Raw genomic sequence first — 17,203 nt, 5'->3', positions numbered from 1 at the left:
GAATGAAAGGTGCCACAGGCAAAGATCCCTACAAAAACACACAAATACCTGATAACATTTCAAGCGTCAGCACTGCGTTGTGGCCAAACCCAAATGAATCTAGTGCACGAATCAACTGCAACAAAAATGCATTTATATGCAGTATCTGAAGAAAATGGACCGTAGTGATCAAGTTATACGCAACCAAAAGGTCAGTCAAAAATGCATAGCTGAGTTGGTGGTGGACGTGTTACCGTAGAAGGCTTAATTTGCTGACATATGTCACAAGAAAATAAATAATTGCGGGTCTGTTTATATATATAAACCACAACACCAGTAATGTTGGTTCAAGACAGAAACTGTCGCAGACACTCCGGCATGGGCCGAGGCCATGCCTTCGTGTGTGGCTTTGATCATAGAGCATCTGTGGTCCACGTTGGGAATCAGCCGATCACCAACGTCCGGTATTTTTGCAAAAGGAACTTGTTTGGAAGTTAATTGATAATTATACTTTGAAGGGAAACCCTGCGGGTAATTAGTGCCCTCCGTAGTAGCAGCTATAGCTGCCAAAATCTCATTATCAATCTTAGTCATGGACCTTGTAACGGCTGCTACAGAACACGTGGCTACTGCAGATTTGGTTCCTTCATCAGCCAAAGAATTACCAAGAGCATGTGCCCCCACATGCTGATGGCCAATAGTATGAATAACATGTGTGAGGGGCAGACGTTGTTGAAGATCTGCTACTTGAACCCAAAGCGTTTTATGCCTAATTGCGCTGCCTGTAGAATCTTGATAATCATTTTGAGACCAAAAGAATAAGTTGTCATTGAAAGACTGAACACAGTAATAAGAATCACACACAATAAGAGTAGACACATTTGGATCTGCAAACTAGAGAGCAAGAACCGGAGCGCGCAGCTCAGCCAGTTGGGCGGTACAGTCTCCTAGCACCTTTGTATGCACTATATTAGACTTGAATTCTCCATTCACTATTGTACCAGCCACAATAGCACAAGCTGCTGAATAAGTGTGTTTAGAGCTGGTGGCCAGTTGCGACGAACCATCAGTGTAAATGATACATGTGTACTTCTATAAAGGAAGCAAAGACAGAGGAGGTGGATGAACATGTTCATATTGCAAGAACTCCTGTGTCTTAAGAGAGGGGTCAAAGATAAACATGACATCAGGAGACGTCAAAGAAGCAGCCCATTGCATCCAACAGGGATGTAATGCTTTAGAGTTTGGCACACTTGCCTTAGTCCCAGCTTCTAAAGCAGGGAAAGGTGTGACCCACCAAAATACGTTTCCCCTGCGCCAGTGCGCGTTCCTTCAGGACTGCCATCTGCACAGCTGTTAAAACTTTTTCAACAGTGGAAAACCGCATTGCGGCTGAAGTGTACAAGTGTGATTTGTATGCAATAGGTACTGTGTCACCTTCCTTGTACGTCAAATAAGTGAAACCCACTGCGCCATGGATGATTCGTATCACAAGATTTGTGTGGTTATCATGTGTCAACAAATACTTAGATTCAAGTAGATCTGACTGCAAAGAGTGCAGAATAGCAGAATGTAACGGAAGCCAGCTGGGTTTTGAAGAGGTAGGTTGTATCAAAGCATAAAGAGGCTTGATACGATGGGCTTTATCAGGAATGTAAGACCGCCTGAAATTTAAAAATCGCAGCAGATACTGAAGTTTTTTAAGAATAGATGGAGACTGCAAGCGTGCGCATTTCTCCAGAAAGTGGGGTGCCAGGCACCAACCGTCATTATTGAGCTCATAGCCCAAAAAGAGCACTGCATAACAAGCGATGTGTGATTTAGCAAAATTGAATTTGTAACCATACTCTGCAAACATAAGTATGATGCATTCAACGCGGCATACATGTGGCCATAGTTCATCGTTTGTTAGATAAATATTGTCAACGTACAAGTACGCATCTGGGTCAATGCTGTCCAACAAAAAGACAACACAGGCAGTGAAAACCCCGGGGCTATTCTTATACCCCAAAGGTAAATGCCAAAAATATTTCTGTTTTCCCCTGGCCATAAATGCTGTCCATTGACTGCATTCAGGGGACAGGTTATGGCTATAGAAGCCATTGGAAATGTCAAGTGTCGTTTTATATTTCTTATGAACATGACTGTCTATAAGAGCAGAGGTATCAGTATTCTGTACCGCAAAAGTACGACAATGAGAGTTCACATGCCGGTAAGCTAACACTATGCGATAAGACCCATCAGGTTTTGATACAGTAGAAAGAGGATTGTTCATCTGTAACACAAATGTCTCAATCACACCTTGATACTCCAACTCAGTTAGAACATCAGAAACTGGACCTTTAGCTTCCCGCCGATGGGATATTGAGGTTGAGGCTGTGGCATAGACCGCAATGGAATCTCAAGTGGTGGAGAATCTTTATCCCAGCCCACTTGATAATGGTACACCGCCGGTGCAAGGGCCAAAGCCCACTCAGCTGCAAAGGCCTCTGCATGCTCCTTGGGGATGTAGCGTGAAAAACTCAGAAGTATCACATCCTCCCCCATTGATGCGACCAGAACTAATGGTGGGGGCCAATCAGCCTCCGCCAGCAAAATGTCGTAAGAAGAAGTCAGATTCTCCCAAAAGATCCCCGTGATTACATGCTCAATGTCACCTTCAATTTGAAAAACTATATTATACAGTCTATCGGGGGCAACCAGCGTGTCAGCTGTCTTCATCAGTCAGCCCAATTTGGGTTGTCTCTGAAGCGTATACCGAACCAGCAATTAGTGTAAACAGTGTCAGTAGCAATCGTATGAACTTTTAACTGACCACCCCCTCCCAATTCTAACACCGCCTTATCGGGCCCACCCGTCCAGAGGTCTCTCTAACCACATCTCAATCAGGGGTACCTCAGGGGTACCCTCCCGTCCCTCCCCCTGTCTGCAGTCCCCACATGACTAACACCAGTTAACATTGTCTGCTCGGGGAGCTCCTCCCTATCTCCTGGACCATTACCCCCCATGCCTGCAATACTTCCGGGAGTTTAGCATCCCTCCAGCACTGCGTATGTGCCCCTCCTCTGCTAGCGCCCATTCCTTCAGGTCTGCTTTCCAGTTCGCTGCCAGCAGCCCACTCTGTGTCAGCCAGTTAATTGCTATTCTTCGCCTAGCCGTTACAAGTCCCAACACCAGGAACTTCCTGCTGGTTTTATGTTTAGGGTCCCGGGGGATCAGTCCAAGGAGACAAGTATGTATCTCCAGGGCAACTCTCCATCCCATTATTCTGTGTAACTCCTCTAGGATAATTGTGCAGTACCTCTGTACCAAGGGACATGACCAAACCATATGTGAAAAATCTGCCTGTACATAGTGACATCTGGGGCATCTTGGGTCTCTCGAGCTATCGATGGCGTGGAGGCGCTTGGGTGAGAGATATGTCATGCGGACCATGTTGTATTGTATCTGCTTAAATCTATTAGAAACCGCCACCTTACGGACGCCCTCATGAATTTTTACCCTCTCTCGTTGTGTGATCTCCTGAGGGCTCACTTCCTGCCATCTACCTTCTATTTTTAGAGGTGCACATTTTCTATCGTCCCGAAATGCCCTGTACAGATGAGTGACAAGTTTCCGCCCTCCCACCATGGCTATCATTGTGACCAGAGTATGTGTGTGTTCCGGGGCGTTCGGGAACGTAGGCCATAGATGCTGTGCCGTTGCCGCTATTTTGGCATATTGTAAGAATTGCCCCGGTCCTAGTTCAAAAGAGTCTACTGCTTCCTGATATGTTATGAACCCTTGTTCAGGATAGAGGTCCACCAACATAAGACAGCATCCCGCCTTCCATTAATCGATAGACATGACCCAGTCAATGAACGCAAAAGGCGGCATCAGCCAAAAGTCTGCCTCCGGGGCAAATGGTTGCACCTGTAGAAGCCGTCTAACCACCCTAGACCAGATAGCAGCCAGCAGTCGGCTCAGTGGAGGACATTGGTCCCAACGCCCTTTTGTATGCCATAGAAGCGCACCCAGCTGTCAATCCCCATATGTGACCGCCAGAAGCGACTTGCCACTTGAAAGCATACTGCATCGTCCTTGACATTGGCAAGGATCATATCAGCAACCACATTGAAAAACCCCACAGTCTCATCCCCAGCTCTACAGTCGCCTCTTCTCTGTGTTCATCTTGAGCACATTTACTCACGGACGGGAGTACAGTCATGGAGGGAGTGCTGAAACACTTTGAATACACTGCTGCAAACACCATGCCCCAGGTGCTATAATCAGCTACCTCAGGAAGTGTGTCTTTAGGTAGACTTATAGGAAATATCCTGTGTTTCTCTACAGGACTGGTATTTGGAAAGGCAGCCTCAAGTTGTCCAAATTTTTCAACAAGCCAATAAGGTCAATCATCCTTATTCTGTGGGCGCTTATCTATTACTGAATTAAGCATAACTGGACTGATAGTTACACCACCAGGTCCAGCAGGTTGTGCAGCAAAGCCATGTGGTCCCACCTGGAAGTTGCGTGCCATGAACTGTATAACAGCCCTATGCATGTGGATCAAAGAAGTATGTAATACGCAGAGTTCTGCAAGCATCGCTGCCATCAGGTGACACGGGTGAGGGGTATACCCCGCCAAAACGGGCCATGTGGCCCAATCTATTGATAAAGGTCCTAAACGGACAGGCGTTATTGGGTGAGGAAGGGTGCCATCAAACCAAATTAGGTGCTGCTAAACTGTAAGTGGAATTTCCAAAGTCTGATAGGGCTGATAAGCATCAGGAAGGGTCATGGCAGTGTATTAATGAAACAGATTATCCGCTCCATCCACCGCCGGAAAGAATAAAACACTTTGAAGAGGTATGCTGCATCTGCTTCTACTACAAAAATCAGCACAACACCAGCATCAGGGACTCCATGTTGAGTCAAAAAGACTTGGAGAGCTGCTTGACTGTGAGGCATAATATTAAACGCCGTCACGGAAAGGAAAGATTAACAACCTAGAGAGCTGCAGCGCAACAATGGGTTAACAATAAAGAGAAAACCTTTTCTTAAAATGTCAAGCTTGAAAGAACCTTTAAAAACACCAATATAGGAGGCTACACCATCACAGCTGTCTCTGGAAACAGAAGTGAGGGGATTGTGGACAAGCACAAGCACTACTCAAGCGTCTCGCAGATAAGAATCAGACCAAACGTTGGCGGCGTTATGTTGCAGGGATTCTGCACATATACAGAACTATGCATAGGAAACCAGGACCTTGGTGGATAGGGGTGTACCAACCCATCACCTCAGTGCCCAAAATCCCCAGAACTGAATCGCAATAGTGTCTCATACATTCTCCAACTAACAGCGAAGCTACCAATGAGTAAACAACCCAGAACACAACACTCCCGACTCTCTCAGGAATCATGTAAGCAAGACAACTCTTTCGCTCACTCACTCATAATTGTCCACAATAAGAGTATTCAGATTCACTGTATAATTTCAAATGTTTACTTTAACTAACGCGCTCTATGGTACAGTACACGTGCCATTACTAGCAGCAAAATGCATAAAAACAATATTGTCAGCATTGTCACAATTCCATAGAATACAAACGAGAATATCATTTTATAAAGAGAGTGGAAAAAGGCTACAGTGCCTAACCACCCTCCCCTTGATAAGAAGTAGTTTATTAAATAAAGACCTCTGGGCTTTGTCAGGTACCCCATACCTCAAGGCCTAGATGAAAGATTTAAATCTCAGGACAAGCACAGCTCTTCTCTCTGGAAAGGTCTCTCCCCAAGTGCGTGAACAACATGCTTCGCTGTAACATAAAAGAATACGACTTTCAGTAATGCAGCTGTGTGTCATGTTATGTCTAGGTGCGAGGGACTGACCAGAACAGAATAACAAGTGCATTGTTTATCGACCTTGTACATCATGTGCAGACTAAACCTCAGAGCACAGCAGAGAACGTGAAAAGCAGACAGTTCTCATGTGAAAAGGGCACAAACAAAGTCTTGCAAAATAAAAGCATATAGTGTCATGCGCAATAATCAGCCTCATGGCAGCGAAGCTCATGCTAACTTAGCAATGTCGACAATGAACCCACCATCAATACTACAATATGTAAACATTTGAACACCTGAAGGATACTGAGATGTCGAGTGTGATGTCACTTGGATCAAAAGTCAGATAAAAATGCAAGTGCACACACAGATTGAATTGCACAGTCAGATGGAGTGATTTGGATATGAACTTACCTTAGCATGTCAATAGTTGTGTACCACAGAACTGTGTGGACAAATGCATAGTTGAGCAGATAACACATATACTATCCACCCAAAAGGTGAAATGTTAGTTGAGTGTGTGCCATTTCATATGCCTATGCCAGGGAGTGCAGCATCCTTGAACCAGGTAGCACCCACAAAGGCCTGCCCTCAGAGACTATGTATTGCTACTAATGTTGACAGGAGTAAGATACAGATCATGTGTGGATGGCAGCATCGTGTTAATTCAACATCACAAGTACAATGGACTATTTATCCATGTCTCACTCCATTGGTGACTGATGGATTTCTCACCTATCAAAAGGTCTGTTGCTATGTGGCACACCGACCACAGATCTACATCATGTTTTATGACATATGTGGGCATGATACCACAATGTGTGTCACATGTGTGCCAGTGCAAGTCACAGCTGACATTTTATAATGTGTGAACAGTCTGCACATGCAGAGATTGCGTGTGTTGCTTAAGTTGTTCAGCTACAAACCCTCTTTCACAGTCCAAAGTGAGTTTAGTACCAAACAGTGTGCAATGACTGTGTGTCATGCACTTCATGATGTATGTTGCCATCTTACATATGTCAATCAAAGTATAGTTTACATGCTGTCCTGTGACTGTAAACAGAGGGGTATATAATGGACATGACCACACAGTGCAGCAAAGATAGTCTCCCTATACCACATCAATGTTTGCAAGCACATAGCAAGATAAGTACAGTATCTAAAATAACACTTACAAATGTTGACTCTTGACCTGTGCCCGTGCTGGATTGGCCACCTAACCCCAGTGCAGGCACACTTGCCCCATGAGGAAATTATGCAACTGTTACATGCAGGAATGGATGAGACTGTGATGGTGTGTCTTACTGTTAACCTAAAAATACTGTTAGCCCTAGTCCTCCATCTATGTCTGCATCTGTACACAAGACGCAAAGACAATCAAAGTAAAGATAAGATGTCCAGGACTATCTACATATCATATCACTCCTGTGAAGGTAGTACTCACAGACCTTACCATGTTTGCCTGGTGTCACCTGAAAGTAAATGGACATATTGCCATCTGAGGTGAATGCTTACTCACATGCAAAGCTCAAGGAAGCCCTCTGATGCACTGAGAAATGCAATGCAAACTTACTTAGAGATTCAAAAAGACAGCTGCAGCTGCCATTTACCATTGTGGTTAGCAGTCTAGTCTTCCGTAGTCCTCTTCTGCCTCATTGGTCCTAAGGCTTACATTAAGTGGAGGCCTGGGGAGTATGCGCTGAACTCTACTGGTAACTTTGTAACATTTACTGTAATTTTTTATTTGCATAGTTAATGTTTTTACATTGGCACAATTGCAATATTTTAATAACTTTGCACCAAGGCACTGGTATTTACCACACAGATAGCTGCTCTTATGGTTTGTCCCTGCTCACACTGATTTTGGGTGTGATTTGCATTGTTCTGTGTCCCAGGTGCATCACAGGGTGTGCTAATTGAATGCATTACTTAGAATTTCGGAAAGACAATTGCGTCTACCATTTTCCTGTACAGTTGGCAGTCTAGTCTTCTGAGTCCTCTTCTGCCTCATTGGAAGCTGAGACCTACACAAGAGGAGTCCTGGCGAGGATGCGCTGAACTGTACAATGCCGCTTTTAACATTTATTGGAGTTTTATATTCGCATAGTTAATGTTTTTACTTTGGAACAATTGCGATATTTTAATAACTTTGCCGAAGCACACTTTTATGTACTGCACAGACTGCTGTTCTAATGATTTTCCCGGCCCACACTGCATTTGGGTGTGATGTGCATTCTGCTGGCTCCCCGGTCCGTCATGGCGTGGCCGATTTAACAAAGGGAGACTGCTGACTTACTTAGAGATTCAGAAAGACAGCTGCCGCTGCCATTTTTCTGTGCGGTTGGCAGTCAAGTCTTCTGCAGTCCTCTTCTGCCTCATTGGGAGCTGAAGCCTACATAAGAGAAGTCCTGGCGCAGAGGCATAGAGGACGCTACCTGCTAGCGTGCCAAAGGTCAGCCTGTCTGCGCCTGGACTCGCCCTGATGCACCTGGACACCAGAAATGCTGCTACTTTTGCACAAAATAGTAAGATATTGCTCACAATAACATATTCCAGTAAATATTCTTAAAAGTATTAAACAAATAATATTCTTTCTCAGGCTTGCAGTATTTTATGTACTTCGGTACTCCTATTAGGACAAGACGGCCCCCATGTCTGTTGAATCTGTAATTGTGAATGTTTGCTCCTTACTCCTCAGGAAAGACATACGTCTTTTTGTAATAATTCCCAGCAGTTGGACATTATGACGGGCTGTTCTCCTCAGACAACAGAAACAGTACCTCTAACATTACATAATCCAGTAACACCCAGTTACGTGATATCAATTGCAATGCTTGCTCTAACCCCAAACATACCCTCAAACTTTGGGATTTTCTGGCCACTGATAAACCAGACATCTGTTTTATCTCTGAAACATGGCTCCACCCTATAGCACTTTCCTGTATTTCGACATCATTCCTCCTGAATACAGTCTAATTAGAATAGCTAGAGAGCCCAAAACAGGCAGCAGAGCGGCTGTTGCCTATCGAAAACCTCTGAAAGTCACTCTATTGGACTCTTTTCTAAAAGAGTGGGGAAGCTTTGTGTCTTCAAATTGGAATCCCTATCTAATGTAATCTGGATGTGTACTCTAGTATACCACCTTCTAGGGTCTAAAAAAAAAGATTTTAGCAAGGATTTTATTGAAATTGTTCTTCCTCATATTGTGGCATCGGACTATTTCATGTTGATTGGGCATTTCAAATATCGCACAGACCTACCTTTTGACCCCGATACTTCATGCCTGCTCTCAGACCTATCAAAAAGTATCAGGCCCAACACACATAGCTGGGCACACATTAGACCCGATTTTTACAAACTCACCTAACTTGCAAGTTGAACCCGCCCTCTCGTGCCACAGGTCTGGACAGACCATTTTTCTATTAACTTCAATGGTCACTTGGAAGAATCCTCGAGTCCCAAGATTGTAGCACCAAGTAAAGTCAGATCATGGATAAGGTGTCTCTTCAATCTTTTACTCCACATTTTCCTTCCTCCTTCTGTTCGTCCACTAAGATTTGAATCTTGCTCTGGAGGACCTTGAGAAAGCATTTACACAGGCATTAGATACCATCACTCCCCAAAACTCCAAAACACATAAGCTATGTGCCCTTGGTTCTCAGAGTCCCTTAAAGCAGTAAAGACAGCCTGCAGAAAATCAGAAGCAAGTAGTGAACCACCAAAACACCTGCAGACAAATTCCCCAATAAAGCAGAGTCGGTTATTTGCCACAAAAGTATTAAATCTGTTATGAAGACTCACATAGTATACTGATTTAACAAAGCCAGAAATGCAACAAAAGAACTATAGAAGATTTTAAAGGAATTTGTCAAGCCTGTGGTATGTGCCTCTTCTACTCCAGCATCTCAGTCTCTTTGTAATGAGCTTGTGAATCACTTCAACAAAAAGCATTCGAAAATGTATCACACTCTTTTGAAAGGTCTCACACAGGATGTGATGGATCCACCTGTGTTTTCATCTTCTATTTACCCTACTCTTTTGGAACCTTTTGGCGCAATCTCCTCCAACCAAATTTTGGTCCTGATAAAAAAGATTAAATCGGGTGCACCAGTGGCCCTTGCTCCTCCCCCTATCATGGCAACAAAGGCTACTGCATTTCTTCATATGATCACGTCTGTTTAATCAATCACTTATTATTGAAAATATTCCCACAAAATTGAAAACTGCACAGGTGAGACCTATGTTAAAGAAACACACGTCGTTCCACTCAAACTGGTGAATTACAGGCCAATTTCGCTGCTCCCTTTCTTAGGAAAAATCCTGGAGACAATAGTGAATAAACAGCTGGTGTCACCTCGAAACCCACTCTTTGATGGACTCTTTCCAGTCTGGCTTTCGGGCATCCCATAGTACAGAAACTGCATTAGTGGATGTTCTTGATACCATCAGGGTATCTCTGGATGATGACCACCCAGCTATGATGGTTCTTTTAGACCTATCTGCAGCATTCAACACCATCTCACATTTAATTCTAGTCTAAAGATTGATGGAGATTATCATCGGTCAAAGAGCCCTGGGTTGACTAAAACACTTTCTAAAAGATTGGACTGATACAGTCCAGTTAGACCTCTTTACTTCTCGAACCATGGGCCTGGACAGGGGGTACCCCAGGGCTCATCTTTGAGCCATACACTGTTTAATATCTATGTTGCCCCCCTGGCTCAAGTGATAAGATCTTGAGGGTTCAAAGTTATATCACATGTGGACAACACACAACTTATCATAAACATAGGGAAACCCCTGAATCTACCAAGATCAGTTTCAGGGAATGCAAGGAAAAAAGTAGCCCTCTGGATGTTGTCCAATTACCTCCAACTTAATGCAGTAAAAACTGAAATCCTGCTATTAGGAAAGGCTTCCTCTTTCTGGTCTGATGATTGGTAGCCTTTTGAACTAGGTCTGGTCCTTATCCCAAACAGGCCGTTAGAAATCTGAGCATACTGATTGATGATGCCCTCTTCATGAAATATCAGATCAATTCTATCTTTGGGCCCTGTTTTTGGAATTATGCACCTTCTCAGGAGAGATTTCCAATGGCTGCCTCTGCAGGCCAGATAATCCATAACTCAGGCATATATTATAAGTCACCTGGATTATGGAAATGCCCTTATGGTTGCTGCAAATGAAGCGCTATTTTCTAAACTTCAGGTGGTACCAAACACAACTGCCTGCCTGATTAGCAAACTGCTACCCTGCTATCCTACTCTCCATTTGGGCCCACTCTTAGGTCACTGTACTGGCTTCCGATAAAAAAGCTCTCCCTTTTTGTACTTCTCTGTTCACAAGTCACTTTTTCTATTTGTGGAACAAGTTGCAGTTCTATACTTCCACACATAACCTCAGATCCAGAGCTCAATCATTACTTCGCCCCCACCGCATTCATACCGTTAGACACAGGGGCAGATCCTTTTCATATTTGGCACCCTATATTTAGAGCAAATTACCCTTGTTTATTAGGGGTGGGTGGCCCTCGTGGAGTCGTACTCCGTGGAATTCTGAGGAGTTACATAAAGACTCCTTGTTATTCTGTGGACGTCCGCCAAACCCGCAATGTGATTTGTAACAGCGTTACTTGTGCAAATAATAATAAACCTTAAACTGTGGTGAGTTCTTGCAGACTCGCATGCAGTGCCTAGGGCTGCCACACTGATAACCAGTAAGTCTCTCCCTGGTCTCTGGGCACAGCTGCAGCTCTTAGCCCCAGTCTGTTCTTGCCGCTCTGAAATGTAAAACTGCAATGACCTGCAGAGCCCAGGGCACACCCAAACTGGTGCATTGGTCTTGGAGATGCATGCAACATGCCAACTATAGTTTCCTTGGTCTCCAGGACCACTCCACACACTCACTAGCCCCTTTCTTTAGAATGGGATTCATGGCTCAGCACAGAAAACCTACAGGTTCGACCCTGTGGATGTCCCTCTTTCACTTGAGCCTGGAGCTGCGAGGAATGGGTGTTGTGCCTGGGGGGTGGTGGGGGTGAAGTGGTGAGCTCTGAAAGCTGCGATGGATGACTTCACTTAACAGTAGTTGTGGAAAAAGGGTTTTCAATCCCCTGCTTTAATTTCTGCTGTCCACAGCTCTAATTCGATGGAGTAACAAGCTGGACCACAACTTAATAAGGAAGCAGGGGGACAGCGGGAGGGCATGAGAGTCCCGTCTGGTGGCGGCTTGGCAGAGAGCGACCTGATGAGGTGAGTGCAAAGGTGGTGGGGTAGTGCTTGAGAACTGTAATGGACACTGACTGTCTGTGCTTCTCTTGTTGGTGTTTCATGGTGCTACCCCTTTTTTCTCTAAACAACATAAAGAATCACACAAGCCAATAAATTGTAATACATCTTGCCTCTTTCTGCAGGATACTCTCCCTCCTGAAAGTTCAATAATGCTGCTATTTTCACCCTCCATAATCATTAATCGTTAAAGTGCCTCTTTTGAGCGATGAGCCTCACAGGCAAGGAGGAGCCCTACAATAAGAATGGATGATGCACAAATACTATAGGACCTTTGTACTTATTACATGCCCTCTCCTCTTTCCACCCCGCTCCCCCTCTGTCTCAGTAGTCCTCTCAGCCATCCCTTCTTTTATTTGAATTTGATGCACTTACAGTCTCTGCGCTCGCAGCCCATGATGTGCCGCATTGTTCTCTGCAGTGAATTTCTCATCCGTCTCTTTTCTTCCCATAAACGGTGCTGAAGGATGACTTTTGGCTAATGCCATTACTTGAATCCTAATGTGAGAACTGCAAATTGTCTCATCATGCCTCAGCTCTTCTCACGAGTAACTTTTAAGATAATTGAACAAGCATGCATGGGAGACGAAAGCTTCCCCATTGTCTAAATTGCATAGTCACGTGATGAAACGTGATGTCATGCCAAGGTACTTAAGCAGTACGGATTCAGTTTTAGGACAAATCAAAAGAGATACAGGTGTAATCCCAAAGGCTACTTGTGTGTTAGGGGTAGGCATGCTGGTATACATCAAGCGACGGGTGGCTGGATTGTTGCCGAACTCCACACTCCAAGTGGAGCACGAAGTTGCAAAACTCGGTGTACTCTGCCAGCGGAATGGACATTCCCACCCACCGCTATTGTTCATAAGATCCTGTCTGGGCGTAGCACAATTCAAGATATTCCTCAAAACCTGGCTATTTTAGCTCCTTCTGAAATTGCGGTTCTGTTTTATAGACCCCTACAGGGGCGATTTTTTTACGCTTTATAAATATAACTAACAAGTGATATACTACATATAGTGTCACTCGGGATTCTACTCCATCTGGGCTCGTGATACTCAAGCAATAGCCAAACAGATTGAGCAAAGACATGTTCCAAGGTGCCGTGTGCATGAGGTGCACATATTGTGTCAGACCTCCAGCCCAGACAGCAGATCTGCCTGTACCACAACATTTTCATACGGAAGTTGACTAGTTTAGTGTGATAAATGATGTTTGGCCAACATAACTTGCGTCATATTGGCCTAGCACTATACCTATCACATCCATTCAGGTAAATGTCAAGCAGGATGTCGCATACACTGTAGACTGGCTGAACCTGCCAGTCCCTGTGCTTCCCTTAGTGTGTATTAAATCTGTAACACATCGTATAGCAGGTATTCTGAAAATGTGTATTAAGTTAGATAATGGGCATAATGGTGAATACAGTAGTGTAAGTCATAGGCAATGCAAAGCAACATATTTGACCAATAATATGCCTACTGAACAGCGACCTACGTTCACTCAAGCATACTACAAACTGAAAAAAGAATTTAAAAGTATGAATTTCTCTACATATCAATATGTATGTGTAATCATGATCAATATATTGTCACTCCATATTTCACCACGATAAAGGCTAAACATTACATATAGGTGCACTTTTACCGCTAGAAATCCAGACAACTGAAGATATTAAGGCTGTTAGGTAAGAGAAGAAGGGCAAGGAAAGTGAGCCCAAGGTGTATGTACCTGCATTACTCAGTGTAATAGACAATTGGCCAGTTGTGTGTGTTAGAATCCACCCACGCATTGACCCATTTGTGCATTGCCCCCGTTGCGTGGGTCGTAAGTCGCGCATCAGCGCCTATACGTTGAATACGCATTGTGATGAATGTGCTGTGCGTTATTCATGCATTGGATATTTTAGTACGGATGCGTCAGAGAAATCTACACATTTGTGGAAATGGGTGGGTACAGGCAGGCATTTTCCCACACAGATGGCACTTGACCCACTTTTCCAGGTTCAAGTACGGGATGTCTAATTGTCTATGCAGTGAAAACATATTGGCCATGCATCTATTCACATTGTTGGTTTAGTTTGGTTAAAAAAGATATGATATTTGTTACAAAGTCAGGCGATATATCTTAGATGTTATGTACATGTACTGACTGTGCTAACTGATTATTTCTATTTGCACCCTAGTCAACATGACAGCTGTGAAACGCGCACAGAATGTAGCAACGGCTTTCAGAAAAATGCAAAAACTGTAATGTGTGGACCGAAGTAGTTGGGTCCTAGAACATGGCCCAACCAACAACACCTGCAGTGCCAACCTTACCCCCTCAAACGGACAGACCAGGACCCAACCCACGCCAGAGCTGGGCAGAACCAGCCCAGAGCAGCCCCAAATTAGTCAAAGCCAGCCCAAACTGTTGCCACACCAGCTCTCCCAGCAGCCACACAGCATGTGGCTATATGGTCCAGGAGGCACCCCAACAGCAATGATATTACATCATTGTCCAGGAACTACAGAAACCGAATCGGAAACTGGATGGCATACGTGAGGAACGGAGCCAGCAGAGCATCTACCTGAACAACCTGCAGGAGGCAGATGAGCAGAATTCCCAGCTACTGTGAACAATCAAATTTGTTGTATATTTTAGTGTTTATTTTTGTTAATTAGGTAGTCATTATATAGAATAGGTTTAGATTAGATAGGTTTTAGTATTTTTAAGTATCTTTATAGCTTTTAGAATATTTAGGTTAATAAGGTGTTAGTGGGTGGGGGTTAATTTTAGGCTTTGTTTAAAAAAAATAAGAAAAATTCCCAAAAAGAAAAAAAACTAAATACCAATACAATATATATTTGTTTAGATTTTAATGTGTAGATTGTTCTGTATAGGTGTGGTGTATGTCTGTATTGTGTGCCTATGTGTGTTAAGGGGGTGGGGAGGTTAATGTTTAACATGTCTAGTGTGGTAAATGTGTAGCATCGATTAAGCTAGGTTTAGCTAGGTTAAGGTAGTTTTAAGTTAAGTTAGTGTAGGATAGGTAGGTTAAGATATCTGAAACTTAGATTCGATTTAGTTAGTTAGGTAGGGTAGGTTAGCACATGATGTTGAGTTTTCCTGCAGTGTTTGTAGATGTGTGTAACTTTGTGAACGCCTATGGCTAAGAGTCAGTCAATGTTGCAATGGAATCAATTAAGGGATCTTCAAGAATCTTTGGGCTCTGAAAGTGGTACTCATTGTGTAATGGATGCACAGCCCAACAGAGACAGTCACCTACTGTAGCACTGTGTGTGTACGTTATGCTACATGTATAGTAGGGATGAATCTGTCACCCCGTGGTAGCCATTCATGGCTGTGTTGGTACACACACTGGTGTCCGCCACTTACGCACTCACTCAGCATTGTACTTGTGCGTCATTGTTGTTTGCTGATTTGTATCCTTGAAAGTGTTCCCCACCAGCCCCGACATGTCTTTCATCCTTGGCCTTGAGTACTTGCTAAATGTGTCACTTTCTGCATATGGATTTGTGCAACTACTTGCTAAGTTAAAATACACAATTATCTGATGTTTGCTCTTAGCCTAGGGATTTGTAGCTTGGTCCCAGGATCTGTGCTCTGGCTCCTCTATATTGTTATGTGTGTGGATGGTACAATTGATGTCATTTTTGGTTACACTCGCACTCAATGCTTGTGAGAGCTCTCAGGGCAAAAGGGGCACATTGTCACTACGTATGCCAGTGTGCCTTACTAAACCTATTATCATTTGACACAGGTCCCCAAATACTTAAAAGTTGCAGTTCATGCTTAATGTCATCTAGGGCCTTATTAATGAAGACCTTACACCGCCATTGCATCAGTTTTCAGTGACGCTGTGGTGGCGTAATCAATATGCCATACTTTGCCTCATTTACAAAGTGATGTATCTAGGTAGTTGTGTCACTTTGTAAATGCCTGTGCCTCATTATAACTGTGTTAGGTATAATGTATGCAGGGTGGGCTTTCCCACATAAATAAGGCTCGTAGAAGTGGTGCAGTGAAATTTATGAGATTTCACTACGCCACTTGTACAACTTGACTGCTTCAAATCCTTATGCCTGTATTAAGCAGGCATAAGGAGTGACACAGGGCTTTTCACATGACACTCACCCATGTGTGAAGACACCAATTCTGGAGTTGTGTCAGTTGACCAACACACTCCAGCAATGCATCATTACTGCACCACCAGGTATGTCAGGATTCATGACGTAAATGGACAATACTTACGACATGGTGTGCAGTAGTGTAAATACAGCGCCTCCATGGTGTCGCAAGGAGGGACCAAAGAAAAGTGTTGCATCTCTTTTTTGCCCAGCAATGTGACACTTTTCATAAATGAGGCCCCCAAAGTGTAGCACTGAGCTTCTACATCCTTGAGTCGCATAGATATGATGCTATACAGAAGGAGTCTGGCCATAAATATCTGCTTATAGTCAGTGCATGCATTATTATGGTACTCATAGGATATCTTCAATTGAAGCATTTCAGTTGACATATGTGTATAATGACATTGTCATGATAACTGAGCAAGATATCTGTGGAAGTGTGAGCATGTGTTAGTGGCTAATCTGCATCACAGGACCCATTTTGTGCAGTTCTGCAATTGTGTGATTAGTTGGCCTATTTCACTGTGTAACACTGAAGTTACCAATGCTTATTGTCACGCCATGATGTTCAATAGTTCAAAGGGATTTGCAATTCAATCCCATGGCAAGGGTGGTCCAACATGCTTGGTCTTGTCCAACAAGAGAAAGTGATAGGGACTGTAGCGCAATTTCCTAGAGATGGTAGGAAGTACTTTTTGTTCCTGCACATCCACCATGGTTTAGTTAGTCCTATCTTCCACAGGCATACAACACACAGGTTCAAGGTAGGTGTGTTCATAGGATAATTCACAGTAGCGGATATTGCAGTTACAACCCCAACATTGTTTGAAAGCCAAAGGATTCTCAGACAGAGTCCATGGGGGATACACGTCATGTGACATGTTGAGGAGAGGAGTATTCCAGTGAGGAGATCCAAATTGCTATTAGGGAAGATAGGTCATATTGACAGTTCACAATTGAATCAATAAACAGGTGGGCA

General features: G+C 43.7%; 1 pseudogene; it reads right to left on the bottom strand.

Annotated features, from left to right (window-relative positions):
• Positions 1 to 291: 291 nt before the first annotated feature.
• LOC144820183 (uncharacterized) overlaps positions 292 to 17,203 on the bottom strand; it is a 28,763-nt pseudogene continuing 11,851 nt past the window's right edge.

The sequence above is a fragment of the Lissotriton helveticus genome, chromosome 2_1 (assembly GCF_964261635.1).
Source record: "Lissotriton helveticus chromosome 2_1, aLisHel1.1, whole genome shotgun sequence".
Classification (NCBI taxonomy): domain Eukaryota; kingdom Metazoa; phylum Chordata; class Amphibia; order Caudata; family Salamandridae; genus Lissotriton; species Lissotriton helveticus.
Note: the sequence above shows the minus strand (reverse complement) of the source record. Positions and strands in the feature narration are given on the sequence as shown.